This window comes from Macaca mulatta, chromosome 2, assembly GCF_049350105.2.
Source record: "Macaca mulatta isolate MMU2019108-1 chromosome 2, T2T-MMU8v2.0, whole genome shotgun sequence".
NCBI classification, from domain to species: Eukaryota; Metazoa; Chordata; class Mammalia; order Primates; family Cercopithecidae; genus Macaca; species Macaca mulatta.
The window spans coordinates 138,640,594-138,656,084 of NC_133407.1; positions in this window are offsets into that span (position 1 = coordinate 138,640,594).

The following is a 15,491-nucleotide window of genomic DNA, read 5'->3' on the forward strand; positions in this document are numbered from 1 at the left end:
TTAATGCTCTCATGAGCAATGTATGAATACAGTGACCATTTCTTTTAAGAAGTTTAATCTCAAAGACAGAAAGCCACAACACAGTCATTTTTCTTAGCATTTGGAAACTCATGGTAAGGATGATTACTGCTTACTATCACCACTACTACTGTTTAACGCTAAAACCATTGATTCTAAAAAACTACTACTGTTACTGTATTGATACAGAATCAAGAACTATCATTTATTGCACAACTTTTATGAAACAGCCATTCCTACAATGTCTTTATAAGCAGTGTTTTGTTTATTTCTAGGTATTAATCTCTGTTAGGTTGGTGAAGAATCTGAGCCTCAGAATACTTGAATGATACACATAAGATCACTAAGCCTGTAACTCCTGCCACTACCAACTGAAGCCAAACACACTATTCTGAAATTCTTTGCAAGAGAGAACATCAAGTTGACTGCTCCAGCCCAAAAATGTGCATACATACATGTGTGCACGCATGCACACACACAAAGAGCCATCTAATACCTAATGATTTGAGGAAATTGTGTCTTTTGTTCTTCATTTAAAATCATTTACTAATAAGTAGATAGGAAAGCCATTTTGCTTGTTCTGTTTTGAATATTATTCCCAGATTCATTGTCTTCCTTCTTTATATCAGCATCACCTGATGCTTTAAATTTAATGCTCCATGAATGGCTTCTGCTATAAAGGTAAAAATAAATACATTTCTTTTTCTGCAGGTTACATATACTTTTCTATATGTAAGCATATGAGGTTTGCAAGTTGTTGAACCTCAGGAATGGACATCAGTGCCTGGTTGTTGAAATATCTGAATTAACACATCTAGCACAGAAGCTTAAATTTAATAAAACCTAAACAAATACACTAGTTTGGACTAAATAAGTATTTTGATGCAGAACCAAAATGTTGAGCCAATATGTGACCTTCCTTAATGAATCTAGGATGTGTGGAGGAACGTTGGAGCCAAATAATCAAGGTTACCAAACAATCAAGATTATGTTAGGCAAGACAAAATTGTAAAAAGACAGAAAAGAAAGGAAGTAGAAAGAAAGAAAAGGAAAGAAAGAAAGAAAGAAAGAAAGAAAGAAAGAAAGAAAGAAAGAAAGAAAGAAAGAAAGAAAGAAAGAAAGAGAAAGAAAGGAGAGAAAGAAAGAAAGAAAGAAAGAGAAAGAAAGGAGAGAAAGAAACAGAAAGAAAAGTAAAGAAAGAAAGAAAAGAAAAACAGAAAGAAAGAAGAAAGAAAGAAAAGAAGAACCAAAGTAACTAGTAAATTCTTCATGAGATGAAGTAAGATAGACACAGAAACTAAAACATGATGTATTCTTAAATATGAGAAACAGGAAATCTTATCTAAAGCATAGAATCTAAAACCCAGAAAAGACAGACAGGTAGCTCCCTAGACAGAGCTAAAAATTGCAGAGCTGTTTCCAGATTTGGACAAACTATGACTTGTTTGCAAGAGCTATATCAGTAGAAGATGGTCTGTCATTGTACTTGGGTGTTTCAATGCAGGGAAGTTTGTCTTGATTTTATTTCGATCTCCTATCAGAGGCAAGGATGACAGTGTAAGATTAGAGACTTACCACCGACCAAGAAATTTCTGTATTTGGAATAGGTAGAGACACCAAAACCTAAACAAAAGTTGATATCCCCAAGTCCTTGATAAAGTCCTTAAAAGGTTAGAATTTATTCGTCATTTGATCAAGACCCTGATAATATGTTTATGTAAGATGAATTGTAACACAGATATTTGTCAACATAATCTCCCCCATGAAACTAGACTTTAAAGAATTCCTTCTTTTCTTGAATACTCAAAGTACTTTCGTACTTCTATTTTGACATATCTTATTCTACCACATTATAACACTATTTAAGATGCAAGAGATGCCACACTCTTTATTCTTCAAAATAATGTTGTGTTTAGCTCTCAGGAGCCCTTCACTCTTTTCTACACAAAATCCAATATGGGTCATTTTCTATGGTTCTGCACCTGTCTGATGCACACTTATCTTGGACTCTGCATACCACCTGAGCAATTGTCACATGTAGACTGAAAATCTTGGCCTCTGGAAAGGTTCTCATTCCTCCACGTCCTCATATTTTAGTCAGTTTGTGATTCTAAACAGTATGCCATAACTACGTAGTTTTTAAACAACAGAAATTTATTCCTCACAGTTCTGTAGGCTGGTAAGTCGAAGATCAGGGTGGCATCATGATAGGGTCCTCATGAGGAATCTTTTTCAGTTGCAGTCAGTTGATTTCTCATCGTAGCCTCATGTGGTGGAAAGAGAGCTAGAGTTATCTGAAGTCACTTTTATAAGTGCTATTCATAAGGGTTGCATAATTATCTCCTAAAGGCCCTATCTTCTAATACTACCACATTGGAGCTTAGAATTTCAGCATATGAATTTTGTGGGTACAAAATTTCCTCATGATTAGAAAATCCAAGCATATCCTGTGGCTTGGTCTATTCACAGTTCTTTTAATGATTGATTTCTATCCGAAAACTCTTATTGGATGATCTTTCTGGAATGTATCATTAAAGGTCTACAGTTGAGAGGACATTGACCAGAGCAGCTTAACCCTATATAGCTAAACCACAAAAGAATGGTAACACTCCCCCAAGAACCAGTGATTTACAAATTCACAAAGGCAGTGCAACCTGGTTACCTTTCCTATGAATAGAAAAAAAGAAAAAAGCCCACGTAATTTTTCTGCTGCTGAGTCTGTTGCAGTAAAGAAACAAACCACGGAATTATTTCTGCATTAAATAATTAATATCATCCTTGCTTGCCATAATTCAGGACTAACCCTATTGTTCTTTACAAAGATGTACTATCTGTGCTCACAGTAACTATCTAAACATTTTTTTTTTTTTTTTGAGACAGAATTTCGCTCTTGTTGCCAGGTTGGAGTGCAATGGCATGATCTCGGCTCACTGTAATTTCCATCTCGCAGGTTCAAGTGATCCACCCGTTTCAGCCTCCCAAAGTGCTGGGATTACAGGCGTGAGCCACTGAGCCCGGCCCTGGACATTTTTTATAAAGTATCAACTGAGATGCTAACTTTTCCCTCAACATTTCCCCCTTACATTTGATGTTTGTGTACCACCCAAAATCCTTCCGATGGCTGTGAATTAGGAATGTTTTGCTCCTTTATTCTTGATTATATTTTCTAGAGATCCACTTTTGTCAATTTGTGGCTTAAGAAATAAAGTCTTACATGTATGATTGCCACCTCTTTCTATTTTCATTATTTAAAAATGGTTTTATGATGTTTACAGCTCTCTTTTGGAACCCTTTCTTTAATATCTAGTTTGACCTTCTGTGGCAGAACTGATAATGGAAATTTTAGAGAGGATGATTTAGCCACTGCCTATAGGTTTAAATCTATAGTATTTCATTTCTTATTAAAATATTATTTAATTATTTACTACAATATTGAGAAATATTCTGTTTTGATTAATGCAAATAGTCTGCTATGCTGAATGGAAATTTATTTTGAAAAATTTATTTCAGTTGTTAACATTCACAGTTTCCATTTTTTTTTAATGTATTGAGAATATCATTCTGGCTAAATACATAAAAATTAAATAAATAGTTCAATGAAAATATAAATGGAGATTTTAAAAGGTGAGTATCATCTAAAGACTTCTATATGATTTGTTTCCATTGTGCTCATCAGAATTGACCAAATCCTCTGTGTTTTAAAATTTATGTATTCTTGTATAACGTAAACTAATGATAATGTGTTAAAATATGTGTTAAAATATGATAATGTGTTAAATAAAATTTATGTGTTGGTTTGTATTAAAATGTATTAATATGACTCCTTGCCATATAACCATGTGAATTAATCTTGTTTAGTGGACTACCACTGTCTAAGAGCAATGACTGTCAAATTCTAACATTTCAAACAGTCAATATTTGTGCAGTGATTCAGCTTCGGTCCCTTCTGTCAGATATCATTCACGGATCATATCACTTTTTTTCCATAGTTCCAATCACAGCCTCGCAATCCTTCTCATACAGCCCTTCATGCAGCTATAATAATTCAACTGGAGTTACTCAGGAAATAGCTTCCACTTTCCATACTTGTTTCATTTGGTATCCTCTATTGTGCCCAACATGTTACTTCTAACCTTGTGAATACTCAACCTTTGTTTAATAAATTGCACCGAAGTGAAACAAACAACATAAGCTCAATAAAATTGCACAAACATTATAATTTCAAAAGAAAGTAGATGTACAGTGTTCATATATATATATAAATCAAATAATGAGCAGCTTATGCAGTTTAAATATAAATTCATCACTTGCAACCACACATAAATAAAATAAATTTTATTGCAAATATCCCATATAGCACCTGAACCAAGGAAAAAAGATCAAAGTCAGCTATGTAAAGTCTGTTACCCAAGGCACAGTCAAAGGTCTAGAAGAATGAGAAAAGAATATTAGTTACACTGCCTGTGCAGTCCTTAATTTAACGTTCTATTCAGAACTTGGAACAGACCAGACTTAACACAAATTGAAATTCAAGCTTAAGGAAGCATGCAACAGCAACAACTTCATTTCCTTTCCTCAAGAAAAAGAAAATTCAGTTCTCTTTCTCCATCGTTGCTGCCACTGACTTCTGTAGAATATCCCTCTCCAACCCTTTCTGTGTATTGTATATATGTGCTTGAGTATTTTGAATAAATATATAATACTACATCTAAAAATTAGATTGTCAGCACTACAAAAAAAAAGTCTATTGAACCTATAAAACTTAAAGTTTTTATAGGTTTATTTTATAGCACTTATGTTCTGCATGCCACTCTTTTAAACTGCTATGTTTAATTAAAACAGTATTGTTTATCTTTTGATTTTTATTATTCATTATTTTGTTTTTATTTTATATCTATTTTTACTTTTTATTAACGACCTCCATTCATTTAGTATGTTTCTTTGTGCCAAGCAATGTGTTGAACACTTTATAATAATTTTTTTCATTCATGTATTTACTAATTCATATATTAAATCAACAGATGTTTCATGAGTGGCAACTCTTTCAGACTTTTGTGATACAATGGATATTAAGATAGGGTAAGAGCTTTGCTCTTATGGCATTTATATTCTAGTGGGGTAATAAAAATACATATTGGAATAATATCTGATAGAGACGAGACTATGGAGAAACTGAGCAGGATAAAGAGTAGATGGATGAGACAGGGTGGGGATGACCAGGTGGCCAGGAAAAGCCTCTCTGGACTCTGAAGGGTAGGTGACAGCATGTGATGAGCAGGGAGAAAAAAAGCATCTAAGCCTAGAGAACAGCAGCAGGAACTTGGCTTAGAGGTTGTGAGCAGCAGAAATCATACCATTGTGATAAAATGTGGTGACAGGGGACTGGATGTAGAATAAAATGAAGTTGGAGAATAAACAGGGGCAAAATAATCTGAGGCCATGAAGACCATTGTTACATGTTTCAATTTATATCCTTGTGCAATAGGGAGCCATTTGAAGGGGAGTTACATGATTTGAATTTCATTTGAAAATGATCATTTAAGGGAACAAGGGCAGAAGGAGAGAGATCAAATAGGAGGCTATTGTTATGGTCTAGACCTATGGTGATGCTTTGCACTAAGGTCAAAGGAATGAAGGTGATAAAATAAATGAAATAACTTTTGGGTTATTTTAAAGTTAAAGTTAATAGTATTTGAGTGTGTTAGGGATAAAGAGAAATCAAAGAGCTGATAGGATTTAAATATGAACCATAGAGAGGAATTAAAGGCAACAACAAAGATTTTGGATTAGGCATTCGTAGGAACAGAAGTTGCCTTTTACTGAGATGAGAAAGACAGAAAAGAAGAAGTAGGCTTTGGGGGGATATCAAGAGTGTAATTTTAGGAATATAAACTTTGATATGTCAAGTTGGCTCTTGTGTATATGAGTCTTGAGTTGAAGGGAAAGATCAGGGATGGACTTATAAATTTGAGTATCAGTTTATTAATGTCACTTAAAACTTGGATGCTGGATGAGATCACCTGGCAAGCAGAGAAACAAAAGAGAGGAGGTCAGAAGACTAAGCCCTATAGCTCTACTGTTTTTAGACATTGGGAAAATGAGAGTAGACAGCAAAGGAAATAAAGAAGGATCAACTAGATAAAAGAGAAAACCAAAAGAGACTGGGTCCCAAAACATAAGCGAAGAAGAGCATGATCCCTGTCAAATGCTGCTAAGTGGTAGAGTAGGAGTAGGAGGAGGTAATCATTAGATTTCACAGTTTGCAGCTCTTGATGGCATTTAAAAGGGCTATTTCATTGGAATAATTACTGGAGTGATCCTAAAACAGACAGGACAAATGGAGTTGAAAACTGGTTACTGAGCATTATTTTGAAGATTTTTGCTACAAAGAAGAGCATTGACGTTCTATGATTAGAGACAGACATGGAGGGAAGAAAGGTCTGTCCTTAACATTTGAGTAACTACAGCATGCTTAAACATTGCTGTGAATTATTTTGTTCAACTGGGGTCAAAAACTATGCTGTAAAGGGTGGATAGTAAATATTTTTAGCTTAACTGGCCCTATAGTCTCTGTGGCAACTACTTAACTCTGCTACTGCAGTGTGAGAGCATCCATAGACGAGTGAGCAAGGCTGTGCTCCAATGAAACTTTCTATGTGGATGCTGATTTTTGAATTTCAAAAATTATTTTACATGCCATGAAATATAATTCAGTTTGACTTTTTTTTCAGCCATTGAAATATGTAGGAATTATTCTTAACTCAGGCATCTAGCCAAATTTGACCTGTGGGCCATTGTTGGCTAATCCCTGCTGTAGAAGACAAAGTCTGATGTTTGCCAGAAAGTGGGAGGAAGGAGCCAGGTACTTTCACGGGGATAATAATAGGCAATCCAGAGAACAAGTGGAGGATTGGCCTGCGATAAGCACTTCATGGTAAGGGAGAAGAAGGCTGAGGATATGGACACAGATGCAGATTAGTTGGTAGATTTGGTGCTGGAAGTGCATGGAAGTATTCTTCTGATTTTTTATTTTCTCAGGGAAACGTTTAAGCAAATCTTTCAGCTGAGAGAAGGAAGTAGGTAGGAGATATTAAAAGTTGGAGGAGAGTAAAGGGTTTATAATAGGAATCACGTAGAAGCAGAAGGTGAATTAGCTAGGGAAAAGCTGTAAGACTGAGCAGCAAGCAGTAAGAGCCCACTTGAGATTTCCGCCATGAATTTAAAATGAGACCTGTCAGCATGGCTCCATATTTTTTTTCAGGAGTCTTCAGCTGCTTGGGTATGGGCCCTAAGTAGCGAAAAACTTGAATTTAAACAAATCTGGTATTTTTCCAGGCAAAATGATGGAAAAAGAAAGGCCAAGGGAGTTAGTGTTTGCAAAGAAGTGATGACTGTGACTGATCCTGTAATTTGAGCTGCATGAGAAGTGAAGTGAGGATATAATGGGAGTGAGGAAAGTCAAAAAGGTGAAAAGGCAAATAAATCAGAAGTCCCAGTGAGAGAGAAAAAAAAAAAAACTTTGGGAGACGGGATATGAGAGGGACAAAGTTGAAAGACAGGAGGTGGTGTTTGGAGCGTACAATGTTTGTAATACAGATGAAGGAAGCAGTGTGTTTATTGTCAGTGACGATGGAAGTGGGTGACAACTGTAGGTCATTGGGGCTGTTGACGTTAGGGAAGAAAGACTTAGAAAGTAATGCACCGGAAGTCTCATCTATGAAAATGTTTAAATCACTAAAAGATATGACAAGAAGGGGAGGATGGGACATGGAGAGAACTATATTCTTCAAGAATTGAAGGAGGTAGTTTAAAAAAATTTTATATTCAGGGGTACATGTGCAGGTTTGTTATAAGAGTATAATGCTGCGGTTTGGGTTTCTATTGAACCCAACATCCCAATAGTGAACATAGTACCTGATAGGTTGTTTTTCAGCCCATTCCTCCCTCCCTCACTCTCTACTTTTGGAATACCTTCTTTATTGTTTCCATCTTTATGTCCATGTGTAAGCATTGTTTAGCTCCCACTTATAAGTGAGGACATGTTGTATATGATTTTCTTTTGTGTGAATTCTTTTAAAATAATGGTCTCCAGCTACATCCATGCTGCTGCAAAGGTCACTTTTTTCGGCTGCCTAGCATTCCATGGTGTATATGTACCATGTATTCTTTGTCCAATCCACCACTGATGGGCACTTAGTTTGATTCCATGACTTTGCTGTTGTGAATAGTGCTGTGATAAACATACACATGCAGATATCTTTTTGATAGAATGATTTCTTTTCCTTTGGGGAGGTAACTTGTAAAGATTTCCAAAACAATACTTATCTCTCTAGCCATTATAATATGCTGCTTCCTAGAAGGCTATATCTATGTGATGTAGTTTGCAGTAAAAGGCAAGTTGTATCCCTTTAATAACAAACTCTTGAATATTTTCAGTTAGATTTGCTACTTCTATTGTACTGCACGTGCAGCTCCCCAGAAACCAAGGAGTCATCCTACTTCCTGACCACACCTCTTGCCTTCTGTATTTGTTCTTGGGATCAAATTGGAGTCCTGAAAATGCCCCCAAAGTCTCTTCCTGTTCCTTCTTTATCAAATCCAACGTATCTTATTCGTTTTCCTTCCCCTGCTTAACTCTTATGGCATCAGATATCTAGGAATGTTTCATTATTTTCTAAACACACAAGTTACTTCTGCCTTCCCAACTGTCCTGTAAGTTCTGTAATAGTAAAACCATGTTTTTTGCTTTCCATATCTCACTCAACCCCTGCTAGGCTCTAACCGCACAGCCAGAAGTAGAACTTTTTGATTGATTAAGCTTGTCATCATGCAATAGCAGAGTAAAAGTTTTTCAATTACTCCTTGAATTCACTAAACTACACCTAACACCTAAAAATCTATTAAATCAATAAATAATAAATTTCAGAACTGGCATAAAACACAGACAATATTAAAAAGGCTTCATAGAAGACATTTGGTATTTGGTTAAAATGAACTTATTCATAATTCTATGAATTCATATTGGATGCACTAACATACTCGTAAAAAAGTGTTCATCCTGTCGTCTTTTTTATTATTTAAGGGGAAATCTTAAAGGCCAAAAAACTTGTGAAGTTCAATAATTAAAGTCAAGTAAATGTTCTATCTTGTTATTAAGGTAATTGGAAATTGAAGGCAATTTTGTGAAATGGAACACTGGAGAAAGATATTCAGAAGCAGAACGCAGCAGTGAAGACGTAATGACAAAAGACAAGTGCTCTTCTCAAATGGCTTATTTCCAACAGTTTTTGAAAGCATTGACATTTGGTTTGGTTCTTTCCTATTGGTCTATATCTTGTTTCATATCGTCTTTTGGCAAGGGCAACACAGTATAGTTGAGTTAAGGGAAGTTGAAAAAAACACAGAGAAAATTCTGTCTTCATGGTCATTACAGACCAGGCTCATAGTTTTTTTCTTCAGAGAATGCAACAATAATTACGGACTGTTAAACGGATCTTTATTCCTTTCTTTCCATAGGAAAGGTCTCAAATTGTAGTTATGTGATTAATTGACTCTGTCATAAGTTATATGGAATTATATTTCGTTTTCAGATTTTACTTTTTCTCTTCATTTAATAGTCTGATTTATTTTAATGGCTATAATGTATTCTGGCAAAATCCATTTAATTTTGCATTATCTATATTGAATGCCTCTAATAAAAGTATTAATCAAAAAAGCATGGAAGAATATTCCCTGAAAATGATAAATGAGGCTTAGTGTTTGTTTTATGAATCAGTGTCATCTTAATAATTTTGCAAATTTATATGGTTTATATAAGAAACCTGAGATAGCAGAATGCCCTTCAATAAAATCACACTGGCTAAAATGTTTATGAGGAAAGAGATATATTTCTTTACATAAGTATATTCTATTCTTATGTTTGGATGTAGTAAGTGAACATTGGAGATGTTAACCTAGAAGTTTCTTGTGAACAGTAACTACTTTATTTAAATTAGAGTAATTAAGTGTTAAATTATGTGTGTGTATACGTGTGTGTGTGTATATATATGTATAACAGATGTATACGTATATACACATATGTGTGAGATATATATATATATATATTCTAAGACACGGTCTCACTCTACCGCTCAGGCTGGAGTGCAGTGGCACAATCACAGCTCACTGCAACCTTGACTTCCCAGGCTCAAGCGATCCTCCCACTTCAGAATTTCGAGTAGCTGGGACTACAGGCACGCGCCACCACACCTGGCTAATTTTTTTGTATTTTTAGTGGAGACAGGGTTTCACCATGTTGCCTGGACTCAAGCGATCCACCCGCCATGGCCTCCCAAAATGTTAGGATTATAGGCACGAGCCACTGCACCTGGCCTAAATGATAAAATTTTTTAATGGGAGGGATTTTATTTTATATGTTTTATCAGGTTCACAACTGGGATATCTACTATGTACCTTGCTTGCTCTCTTTGCATCTGTTTTAGTTGATCTGGATATCCTATGGCAATAATAATAACAAAAACAGCCACATAAATAATTACTTAGCACGTACTATGTAACAACCCTGTCCCAAGAACTTCACAGCTAATAAATGTTCACACTCAAACAAAATATCTTTATAGGAACTAGAAAATGTTGTTAATATGGAAAAAGACAAAACTGATGATCTTCTCTAATGCTTCCAGCATCATTCAGTATTGAGATTCTAACAGAGTCAAATGTTCTTATCTGTAAGGCTATCTTGTAATATCCAACGTTGTGAATTATAATTAGGGCATTGAGGTTTTCTTATTGCCTCTAATTTTTTTTTCCTTTCATTATAATACTTACTTATTTTCCTTCCATTATAACACTTAATTTTTTTACTACACAGAAAGTTGCTAGTAATGTCTATAATCATTTTGGTCATATATCAGATTAAAAATAACTTTAGTGACTGGGAGCATTTTCTTAAACATATATGCAACACACTTGGTATTTTTATCTCAGGGTTCAGAAAGATCTTAAGGTTTATGTAGCTAACTCATTGTAGAACATCCTCTTTTACCACTTTCTGTTTGCAATTGTATTCTTTATGTCTAGCGTTTTATGCCAAACTTAAAATAATAGACCTACAATAAACACTTGTTGAATGAGTGAAGACAGGGTCAGGCAAAGCACTTCACTGCTCTGATGATAGATAACCTGTTCTTTATGAAGAAACCATCTTTTATCATGAAGAGATGTCATTATATGAAGCTCCAGCTGCTCTTCAGATTTAGACCCGATTTGCTGCCTTGATTCCTTTATATATGTCTACAGGACGCCAATAACAGCAAATACTTTTCAAAAAAAATGATAAGTAAGGCATTTTCAAATGTCTTGTTGACATTAGTCAAAAAATAAACAGGTTTTATCTGAACTCCTTTTTAATTTTTATATGTGATGTTAGGTAGATGGGACTTTAGAAAACTTAATAGGGATCAGGAATAGAGTGTGTCAATGTACATTGTAGTACATGTTTCTCAGAATCTTTAAAGAAACATGGAGTACATGTATCTCTAAAGGAGAAAGTTTAGTGAATGAATGCTTCATTCTTTATCAAAAATAAAATTTTTTATCATTATACATGGAATTTGACAAATTTTCCTGGTAATCATGATTAAACCTGTTGGCACAAACATTTTGTTCTTTCAAAACCAAACAAAAGTATTATATATTTACCATTTTTTCTTAATAAAAAAATTCCCCTTGTACATTTTTTATTTTTCAGAGTCATCCTGTTGTGTTTAGGGAAAATTTTGGTTTCTTCATATTATAGTTGTTTGATTTTTTCAGAGAAGCTTGGTAAGTGTTTCCTAGTTTCAGAAATATTTTTTTGAAAGTCATTTATACAGGTTATAGCAAATGTGTTAAGGAAAACACTAGATCTATATCTTTGATATATCAAACAATGGTATTGCTTTGATTGATTCAGCTGAGCAATGAGTTAATTTGATGAGATGTTAATGGAATGATTTGTTTGAGATCCAATTACTATGTTTGAATCTCATAAGATTTTATTCCCAGTTCAACCCACCAATCTTTAGACAAATCATTGTCAATTTAACAAATTCCACATTCTCCTGTCATTTTAACAACAAAGACTGATGGTGACTATAAGTAAACTAATTGAACAGTGAGTAGGTGCTATATAATACAATTAGTGCAAAATAAGAGGAGATTTCCAACTGCTTTCATTTGCTTTCCTCTGGAATATGGTGGTCTGGAGCTTAGTTACAATTCACATTGATTTTACTATGTTTTCAGTATGTTTGAAATTACTTTTCAAAATGCCAGATACTACATTTGATTTTAGAGAAACAAAAATATTAATCAAGTCTTCTATCTCTGTTAAGGAAACAAGTTCAAGTTTGAAATAAATGGTCATTTTTTTCTTATTCTCTCCATCTCTTAGTCCAAAAGTCTCAAACTCCCATTTGTATTTCCACCAGAGTCACAAAATAAGCTTCATGACTATAGTGGACCTCATGCCACACTATAGGGGGTGTCAGGGACTCTAGCGTCAGGGAATCATATGATTCATCTAATAACAACAGTCATTCAAATTCAGGGCACCATTGCCTTCAGGGACTGTGCACCCAAGGCTGATACATTGGATTTTTCAAGAGAAACCAGAATAAAGGACTTCATGTAAAAATATCTTGATTTTTAAAAAAAATACTGGTAACTAAATTTGAGATTACCAAAACATTGTGCAGACCAAGGAAAATATTTCTGGAACTGTGTCTATGAGCTCTCAGTTTATTGCATCTCCTAGAGACTCTTGGACAAGAGTGTCCAATGGGATTTACTCCATCATCTTGCTTTGTGGAGTTCTCTCAGAGCTGGAATAGTAAAATCAGGATGACTCTCCCTTAATCTGTATCTTATTTTCTTGGTTCTATGCATAACTTCCAGTGACTGTTTACAAATTGTGGTCTTATGCACCAATTTATTTTATGATCCTACCCTAAATATATAAATAACAAATGTTTGCCTAAATTGTAGAAAATTTAGACTGCTTGCTCTACTGGGAATACTTGAAGTGTTTGAAGTAAATTTCTTGTTGCTACCTAATAGTTAAGTTCCTGGGTTTTACAACCTTTAATGGTGAGTTTTCAAACTGCACATGAAATATACACATGCATATACACACATACAGTAGCTTAAAGTCTACTTTATATGAAAATTAAATTACACATTTAATTTAATGAGCTGCTTAATTCTGAAGATTATTTTTCATTGTCAAATTAATTCTTTTTGCTACTTTAAGTAGTGCACGTGCAAGTCTGCAGTTGTTGAGTTCATTCTAGAACTGTAAGGATACCTTGAATTTATTTTTGTTGGATAAAGAAAAAAAATATCATAAAATCATGCAACATTCAGTCAACAATGGAGGTACATATACAAACAACCACAAGAAATAAAAATCCAAGTGATATTTATACAAAATTTATTTTCATTTTAATCACTTTAACTGTATAGAATGACTGAAGATGGATGGCAATTATCTGTGTTATGCACAACACCTATTTATTATCCATCTGGCAAGGCTAGTTCTAAAACACTAGCAGAATCATATTCTGTCATTTTAACAACAAAGACTGATGTTGACCATAATTAGACTAATTGAACAGTGAGTGGGTGCTATATAATTCTATTAGTGCATAAAATAAGAGATTTCCAACTGTTTTCATTTGTTTTCCTCTAGAATATGTGATCTGGAACTTAATTACAATTCACATGGATTTTACTGTGTTTTCATTGTGTTTGAAATTACTTTTTTCAAAATGAAGGTGTATTCTTAGCAAGCAAGTTGAAAGATTAACGTGGGAAAAAGTTGCAATTATTTTAGGAATGTAATCTCTACAGCTGAAATTCTCCTCTTTCAACTTGCATGGGTACTCATTCAGTGACTGACCACACACACTCTAGAGTTAGAGAACCTGAATTCAAATATCACTTATAACTCCGTTGTATCCTGTAAATACTTCCCTAAGCCTTGGTTCCATTATTAAAACTGTGATAATAACAACCTCTTCCTTAGAGGGTTGTCATGAGAATTGAAAGAGATAATGTGTGCAAAGCACCAAACACTGTAGCTAGCATGTAGTAAACGTGCAACATTTGTCTATCTATCATCTATCTATCTATCTATCTATCTATCTATCTATCTATCTATCTATCTATCTAGATTGCTAAGAAACAAATGAGTCTATCTATCTATCCATCCTCTTCCCCACCATTTGCGAATTTGCAGAGGTAGAATATGCATTTCTCTGAAGAAGGTGATTTTTCAGACATTATTTATTTATTTATTTATCTATTTTTCCCCTCTGTCACCCAGGCTGGAGTATAGTGGTATGATTTCGGCTCACTGCAACCTCTGCCATCTGGGTTCAAGCTATTCTCCTCCCTTAATCTCCCAAGTAGCTGGGATTACAGGCACGTGCCACCACGCCCAGCTAATTTTGTATTTTGAGTAAAGACGGAGTTTCATCATGTTGGCCAGGCTGGTCTCAAACTCCTGAGCTCAAGCGAGCTGCCCGCCTCAGCCTGGCAAAGTGCTGGGATTACAGGCATGAGCCACCACACCTGCCCCATTATGATTCTTATTATCTCACTGCATTACTTAGCATTTCTTGTATGTAAAGATTTTTATTCGCTGTTTTTCGACTAGAAAAAAATACCCATATATCTTAATTTAATAAATTTAACCAAATATTTCCAAATAGATTGGATTTGAGCTATTTTCTTCAAGAAGATAGTTATTTTAAGCCTAGCAAAATATTATCTGTTCTGAACATCTTAAAGAATATGTGCTTGAGGAGTTTTGGAATCATTAATTCATTTATTCCAATCAATGAATATTTATTAAGTATACACTACACACAGAATAGTATGCTTGCTGGAGAAAAAAAAAAAAAAGGAGAATCATGATACCTTCAGTTACTGGAGGGGTCTTTTAAGTGTCCTGAATTCTGAAACCAAGTAGATTAAGAGACGTATTTAAGAAACAAATGAACCAAGCTCTCGATCTCCGGACTCTGACTTTGACTTCAATTAAAGTAGGATGCTCCTTTGAGAATTTCTGAGTATACAGCAAAATTGTAGTTAGTGAGTTCATATAAGTTTGACAATTACAAAGAACCTACTATTGTTGTATAAATGAGCCAAAGTTGGCTTCTGTGTATTGGCCTCTAGGTTGTGTATAAGCCAGGCAAAAGCCTGCTGGCATCAAATTCAAAATTTTTATATATCCAGTTATTTTTTATAACAGCCCAAACAACCAGTTTTAACCACTTAGAGCTCACCTGTTTTGCATACCCCATGAAACTTCACTCTGCAGCTGATACCCATTGACTAGATAGAGCCCTGCAGTTAGAAAGTCCCAGGTTGTACTTTGGAGCTTTCTGACACAGGGACTTTCAAATGCTGCTAATCCTTCAGTCCCC